At 41.2% G+C, this 8,004-nt stretch overlaps 1 long non-coding RNA gene across 1 annotated transcript in view; it reads right to left on the bottom strand.

Annotated features, from left to right (window-relative positions):
* Positions 1-3,693: 3,693 nt before the first annotated feature.
* The window catches only part of LOC122552939, a 13,257-nt gene continuing 8,946 nt past the window's right edge, over positions 3,694-8,004 (bottom strand). The window contains exon 3 of the long non-coding RNA XR_006312559.1: positions 3,694-4,631. This is a non-coding gene — a long non-coding RNA (uncharacterized LOC122552939). The remainder of the gene's footprint in view (positions 4,632-8,004) is intronic.

Below are 8,004 nucleotides of genomic sequence, written 5' to 3'. Positions count from 1 at the left end.
GGAAAATAAACACCAATGCATCCACTATTTCTAGAGCTACTTCCTTAAGTACTCTGGCACGTAGATTATCAGGTCCTGAAGATTTATCTATCTTCAATCCCACTTTTCCCAGCACCATTTCTCTAATATTGATCTCCTGCTATTCTTCCCTCTCGCTAAATGGTGCATTCTCTAACATTTGATATCTGATTTGTGTCCTCTTTTGTGAAGACAGAACCAAAGTACATATTCAGTTGCTCAGCCATTTCTTTGCCCTCTATTATACATTCCCTGTTTCTGTCTGTAGGGGACTTACATTTGTCTTCACCAATCTCTTTCTCTTCACATGCCAATAGAAACTCTTAATGTCAGACTTTATGTTCCTTGCAAGCTTACTTTCATACTGCATTTTCCCATGTCTGAATCAATCCCTTGGTCCTTCTTTACTGGATTTTAAACAGCTTCCAATCCTCAGACCTTTTTTTTTGGCCAATCCCTATGCTTCTTTCTGAGATTGAATATTCTCTAATTTCCTCTGTAAACCATGGATTGGCCCTCTTACTCATTTTGCTTTTGTGCCAGACAAGAATAAATACTTGTTGCAATTTCCCCACGTGTTCCTTGAATGTCTGCTACTGCCAATCCACTGTCATCCCTTTAAGTATTAAGGCCAACTCATGCTTCATATCTTCATAGTTTCCTTTATTAAGATTCAGCCCCTTTGTCTCTGAACCAACAACCTCACTCTCTATCTTGATAAAAAATTCTATTATGTTATGGTCACCTGTCACCAAGGGGTCTTCTACAGTGAAACTGGCAATGATTCCCTTCTCATTAAACAGTACCCAACCTAAGGTGATCTGCTCTCTAGTTGGTTCCTCCACATATTCGTCAAGAAAACAATCGCATATACTCTCCAGGAATTCCTCCTCTACAGCATTGTGATTAATTTTATTTGCCCAGTCTATGTGGAGATTAAAATCATCCATGATCACTGACATTCCCTCATCATATACATCTCTAATTTCCTGTTTAACGCCATTCCCAATATCACCACTGCAGTTTAGGGGTCTATATATGACAAAAAAATGTATCAATTTTGCTTCCAATTTCACCTGCTCCATCTTTGACTCATCCCTTCCTCAACACCTTGGTTTAAATTTCTGGGGATAGGCTGGGCATCAATCAGTTACAAACCCACTGACTCGCTGGAGTTTCCTGGACTATAAACCCTCATACCATTCCTGTAAGGAGTCAAAATGTATGGGGTCCTGGAAAAACACAGCAGGACAGGCAGCATGAGGAGACAGACAGCCAATGTTCCGGGCGTAAGTCCTTCATCAAGGGCATATACCTGAAACGTCAACACTCCTGCTCCTCGATTCTGCCAGACCTGCTGCTGTGCTTTTCCAGCACCATACATTTTGACACTGACTCTCCAGCATCTGCAGTCCTCACTTTCTCCTTCCCATAAGGATTCAATTCCATGTTTCCATCTCTGTCACATCTATTCTGATGATGTCACCTTTGCTGGGCATCCTCAGAAATGTCCGCTTTTATTGTGAGGTTGACAGGGCCATTAGCCATGTCTGACCCATCTCCTGTACTTCTGCCTTCAGCCTTTCTCTTCCTTTGCACAATAACAATACGGCCGTCTCGGTTCTCACTTACCACCCCAACAGCCTCTGCATCCAAAGTATCAACTACCATTTCAGTTACCTCCAGTGGGAAGCTATGATCAGTCACGTGTTTTCCTCCCCTCCTTTGTCAGTATTCTGCAAAGGATCATTCTGACAGGATATTCTGGACCACTCCTCATCCATTCCCTACACCTCCCCACACCCCCATGGCAACTTTACATGCAATTGCAGGTGTAACACATGTCCAGTTACTTCCTCCCTCTTCCAAGGTCCCAGACAAATCTTCCAGGTGAACAGTGATTTATCTTCACTTCACTCTATCTGGTCTAATGTATTTACTGTTCATGATGTGGCCTTCTCTGCACTGGGGAGAGGAAATGCAGACCAGGTGACTGCTTTGCAGAACACTACATTTTGTCTGTAAAAACGACCCCAAACTTCTAGTTGCCTGCCACTTTAACACATCATATTCTCCTGCCAATATTTGTGTCACAGGCTTCGTGCAATGTCCCAGCAAGCCTCAGTGCAAGTTTGAAGAATTGCATCTCATTTTCCACTTCTGGACCCCGCTTCTGGACATTGAGTTCAATAGGTTTACAGCCTGATTCTGTCTTTCCACAATTTTTACCCATTCCCACACCATGATCCTGCCGTCCCATGGATTGCTTTCAGCCCAGCCTATCCATTCTCTCTTACGTTCCGCTCTCATGATCACTCATTCAGCTTCTCTTCTGTCCTGACCTACTATCAATAATCTCCTTGTCACCCTACCCAATGGATCTCTCTCTCTGGGATCCATTTTCACCTATCTCCTCAAACCCCCAACCTCATCTTCAGGATAAGCACCATTTTGATGAATAGTCAGTTATTGGGCTCAAAGCATTAACTCTTTTCTCTTTACAGACTCTGCCAGATCTGAGTTTTGCCAGTAATTTCTGTGTTTTTTTAAGCTTTCCAGCATCTGCAGCTGTTTTAAATCAAGCAAATGGTATGTTGACCTTCACAGCAAGAGAATTCAAGTAGGGATGTCTTGCTGTAATAGTTCAGGACCTTGCTGAGCCCACACCTGGAGTATTGTGGGGGTTTTTAGTCTCCTTATCGGAGGAAGGAACTTCTGGTCATGGAGCAAGTGTAATGGACAGATTTCTGAGATAGCAGGACTGACAAAAAGAAACTGGATTGATTAGGGCTATATTCACTGGAGTTTAGAATGACGAGGGAGAATCTCAAAAACCTACAAAATTCTAACAGGACCGGACAGGATAAATGCAGGAAGAACATTCCAGATGACTGGAGAGTCCAGAATGAGGGTCACACATTAAGGATATGAACTAAGTCATTTAGGACTGAGACGAGGAGAAATTTCTTCACCCAAGCCTGTGGAATTCTCTGCTACACACCAAAACATTGAATGCTTTCAACGAGTTACCGTGTATACTTATTTAAGAGTTGGTCTCATAAAAGTCAACCCTTTACTCTTGGCCAAACAAAATCCTGTATTTTACATATATCTTGTGTAAAAGTGAAACCTACTATATTGCATTATAAACCTCTTACAAAGGAAACTGCATGTTCCCATTAACCCACTTAAATGAAATCGCATTTAGATTAGATTACTTACAGTGTGGAAACAGGCCCTTTGGCACAAGTCCACACTGACCCGCCGAAGCACAACCCACACAGACCCATTCCTCTACATTTACCTCTTCACCTAACACTACGGCAATTTAGCGTGGCCAATTCACCTAACCTGAACTTTTTTTTTGGACTGTGGGAGAATGTGCAAACTCCACACAGTCAGTTGACTGAAGCGGGAATTGAACCCGGGTCTCTGTCGCTGTGAGGCAGCAGTGCTAACCACTGTGCCACCATGCCGCCCCCATTCATACCAGTAAATCTACTCATCACACTTTGTTTATTATATTGCGTCTCTATTCATTACTCTACTTAGCCTACTTGGTTTACTTTGATTCATTCATTCATTCAGACCGGTACTAAGTCCATCAGTACTTAACGCATTTTTTCACTACACATCCAAAAGTTAATATCGTTAAAAAGTTAATCATTTTAATTGTGTCATTATATCTGAATAAAAAAAAGCTATATTAGCTACATTTATCTTTAATTATTTGACAAATTTGTTAATGTTGCTGAGGTTGATAACATATGAGAGTAAATGGGAGGGGAATTGAAGAATTTGCGGGAAGGTTCATGATGTGCACACATTCAGAATTTAATAAATGCTTAATTTTAAGTGTGCCATTATACAAGGCCATGACGATGTTGAGTAGTGTGATTTTGCAGGATTTCAATGAATCTTTGACATGCTAAATTTTCGTACTGGTATGTACAAATAAAATTTACTACCAGCAATTCATTCTTGCTTTTATCGGGTAATTACCTTTACCGTAATCCATTGTATTTTTCTTCTTTACCCAGGATTAGCTGCGAGATCAATTTGACTTCTGCTAATAATATGGTATTTTGAACTGCAGCATGAATTTCAGCCCTGAAAACTAGTACCTATGCATTAGTCGACCCTGTAAAACTGAACCTTTAAAAATAGTCTAAAAAAAATTGACTTTTACACAGTATATACTCAAGGGATTAGGAAGATAGTGGGAACAGGGTACTGAGTTGGTTGATTAGCCAGAATCATTTTGAATTGTATACCAGGTTCAAAGAACCAAATGATCTACTCACACTCCTATTTTCTATGTTGATGATACCCCTACCACCCTGCAGTAACCAAACTGAACATCCCTACCACAGCAGTGACTCTGAAAACTCTGCTGTGTATTTGTATATGATGAACTGTCACTTTAAAACACTAATCCTGTGACATTATAACGATGTTAGCCATTTTGAGCAGGAAATAGCTGCAGAGTGAATGCCTCTTCAATAAAGGTCCTGCTGTTTAACTCTTCTGCATTCTGGTCCTTCTTGGAATTTGACAATAGAAGAAAATTGGCTGCAAGGATAAAAACTGCTTAAAGGTCCACTTCATCATTCCTGAAAAATAAATCATATGCAGCTCTCAGTCATTTCAATGAAGAGAAGAAAAAACTCAAAATATGCCATAGCTGAACCAAAATAGATACATTCAACAAAATAAAAACCTCCACGGAAGAAATGACAGTGCAGAAGACGTTTGCCACATGCTCCACCCTGAAGGAACACTAAGTAATGAATACCCTGCACAGAATAATGTCGAGCTAGGTGTGCAGACTTGGTAAGAAAAGGTCGCTTCAGGAATAAGTGAGAAGAAGCAAAATAGGTTAAAATTTTTGTGATATATGTGTGTCCTTTCCACTTTTGAAAATATAAAATGGTGGGAAATTTTGGTGCCATAGGCCAGTATGATGAAAATGCAAGGAACTGAAACTCCAACACAGAGATTCTACTATTTTGTTCAAGTTAACAAAATTGAAGCATGTATAATTGTCTCTATATGCCTGAGTATTATGGCGGGGAAAAATTTTAACCTGAGGAGCCTAGTATAGCCAGAGAAGCTGGGTTCTAAAAGTTACGAAGAAATAGTGAGAAACCTACAGAACCATTTTTCACTGAAACATCTGTGATTGCTAAAAAGGTTAGGAGTCCACAAATGCAACCAGCATAATGGTGAATCTATCCTACAATTCATAGCAATTTTAAACACGTTAACAGCATTCTGCAATTTCGGAGACAACTTAAATGATGCTATTAGAGAAAACCTGGCACATGGTTGAAAATGCAAAGCAATCCTGTCCTGAATAGTCCTAGACATCCAAGGTTTTCTGGGCTTGTTGCGCCTACATTTAATCTGAAAGGGAACATGTTGGGCCTGTACTCCAATACACCCCTTTTTGAATGCCTTCCACTATTCTACTGTAGATTTACTTTTAGGTAGCTGTTCTCAGTATACTTTAGCCAAATCCTATCTTATTTTAAAAAAATTTTTCTTCCCCCAATTCAAAACCCGTTTTGGAGGCCAACTTTTCCATAACAAACTTAAAACGTACAGTGTTATGGTTACCCTCACACTGAAATGCTTCCCCATTGTTACCTCGAACACTTGGCCAACTTCATTCTCCAACAGAAGGTTCGGCACTGCACCATCCCTTGTAAGGCCATCTAAGTGTTGACATATTTAGTTTTCCTGAACACCCTTCAAGAAATCTGTCCCCTTTAAAATGCTTTACAATATAACTATTCTGATTAATTAAATCCCCCATTATAATTAGCCTTGATTATTTTTACATACCTTAGGGAATGACTACATATCGGCTCCTCAATTGCTGACTGACTATTTCAGGGCTTATAATACACTCCTAACAGAGTCACTGCCTCTTCTTATTGCTAAGTTCAGCCCACAATGCCTCACTTGATGACCCTTCCAAAATATCACATCTCCTTACTGTAATAACTCACACCCTAAATGATAATGTGAAACCACCTCCACTTTTGCACCCTCCCCTGTCCTGCCTGAAGATCCTGCATCCCTGAATGTTAAGTTGTCCTGCAACCACATCTCTGTGATGGCAACAACAGTGCAGTTCCAATTGAGTCATACCCTTAACTCAATTGTCTTACCTCTAAAACTGCTGTCATTAGAGGCCATCCAGCCTTGCCTCACTCTCGCAACACTCAATTCTCTGCCTTGATTCATTTTCTAAGTTATGCTGTTTCAAACCAGTGCAGTGTCCCATCTCTGCTGAACTAGTTTGAAGTCATCACAATAGCATTAGCAAATCCTCCCACACAAGCCCTCTGACAAAGGTATCAGCTTTAAGAACGGAAAACTCTTATGCGCAGAACCAAACGGGACTTCTGTACTATCTGCCTGTTTCTCCTTAATTGCATGGTGCTTATCTATTCCCTTCTTTCTTCCAGCCCTAAAAAATACAGTGTGACCACCTCTTTAAATGTGTTGATCACGTAACTCAGCAACTTGAGCTCCACAACTCAGAGTTTATGCAGTTGGGAGCACTTCCTGCTATCCTGGCTCCCACAGAAGCAGGCCCAAATCCTGAACTGCAAACTTTTATAGTCACTGCTCAATGCACCTCTCCCACAAGCTCCAACACTTAAGAACAAAACATCTTCCTTGACTTTAATTGAGCTGAGGATTGACTGTGGCACAACATCATGGGCCGAAGGGCCTGTTCTGTGCTGTATTGTTCTATGTTCTAAATGACTTGGATGGACAGCACCAACTGCTGGGTGAGAAGGCCCTGACTGGTTTCCATGCAACTCCTGACTGATCTACTGCAAGTCCCCAGAATTGTTGCACAGGACCAAAAGACTGACTGTGGCCCTCCCTTTGGAATACAGTGATACAAATGTTTTGACTGCAGCAAGGGGCCAACTGACTATGCCCAAACCCCTGTCTTCCTAATAGACCCCACTCTTGACTTATGGTGCCAGGACTCCTTGAATGAAGACTGTCTTGCTTGACTTAACCAAAGAATACTCCCCTTAGACTTTGAGACATGGCCATTTTGTTGGAGCACTGCAGTGTGTTTGCTTCATAAGCTGCTCACACATGCTGCAGGTCAGACACTGACCCAGTATGTGTGTAAAGCTGCATGTCCACTCCCTTGACTAATCATTGCTGACAACCTTGAAAGTCTGCCTTGCTTTGTGTCTACACCATAGGGAAAGGTAAGACAGAAGTATTAAGTTTAAGGTCTGACTGAGTGGGAAAACCAGCAAATCGACAAGGGAGAAAACCTGTGAGCACCCAAGAAGTTGCAAAGTGAGTGAGTACTAAGAGAAGTGAGCATAGATACAGCTGAGAACATAAGTGAGTCAAACAGTCAGGGCAGGCAGGGAAAAGGTTGGACTAATAAATTAAACTGCATTTATTTCAATGCAAGGGACCTAACAGGAAAGGCAGATGAACTCAGGGCATGGTCAGGAACATGGGACTGGAATATCTTAGCAATTACGGAAACATGGTTCAGGGATGGGCAGGACTGGCAGTTTAATGTTCCAAGATACAAATGCTACAGGAAGGATAGAAAGGGAGGCAAGAGAGGAGGGGGAGTGGCATTTTTGATAAGGGATAGCATTACAGCTGTGCTGAGAGAGGATATTCCCAGAAATACATTCAGGGAAGTTATTTGGGTGGAACTGAGAAATAAGAAAGGGATGATCACCTTATTGGGACTGTATTATAGACCCCCCAATAGTCAGAGGGAAATTGAGAAACAAACTTGTAAGGGAGATCTCAGCTATCTGTAAGAATAATAGGGTAATTATGGTAGGGGATTTTAACTTTCCAAACATCGACTGGGACTGCCAAAGTGTTAAAGGTTTAGGTGGAGAGGAATTTCTTAAGCGTGTATACGACAATTTTCTGATTCAGTATGTGGATTTACCTACTAGAGAAGATGCAAAA

This window comes from Chiloscyllium plagiosum, chromosome 9 (assembly GCF_004010195.1).
Source record: "Chiloscyllium plagiosum isolate BGI_BamShark_2017 chromosome 9, ASM401019v2, whole genome shotgun sequence".
Classification (NCBI taxonomy): Eukaryota; Metazoa; Chordata; class Chondrichthyes; order Orectolobiformes; family Hemiscylliidae; genus Chiloscyllium; species Chiloscyllium plagiosum.
Note: the sequence above shows the minus strand (reverse complement) of the source record. Positions and strands in the feature narration are given on the sequence as shown.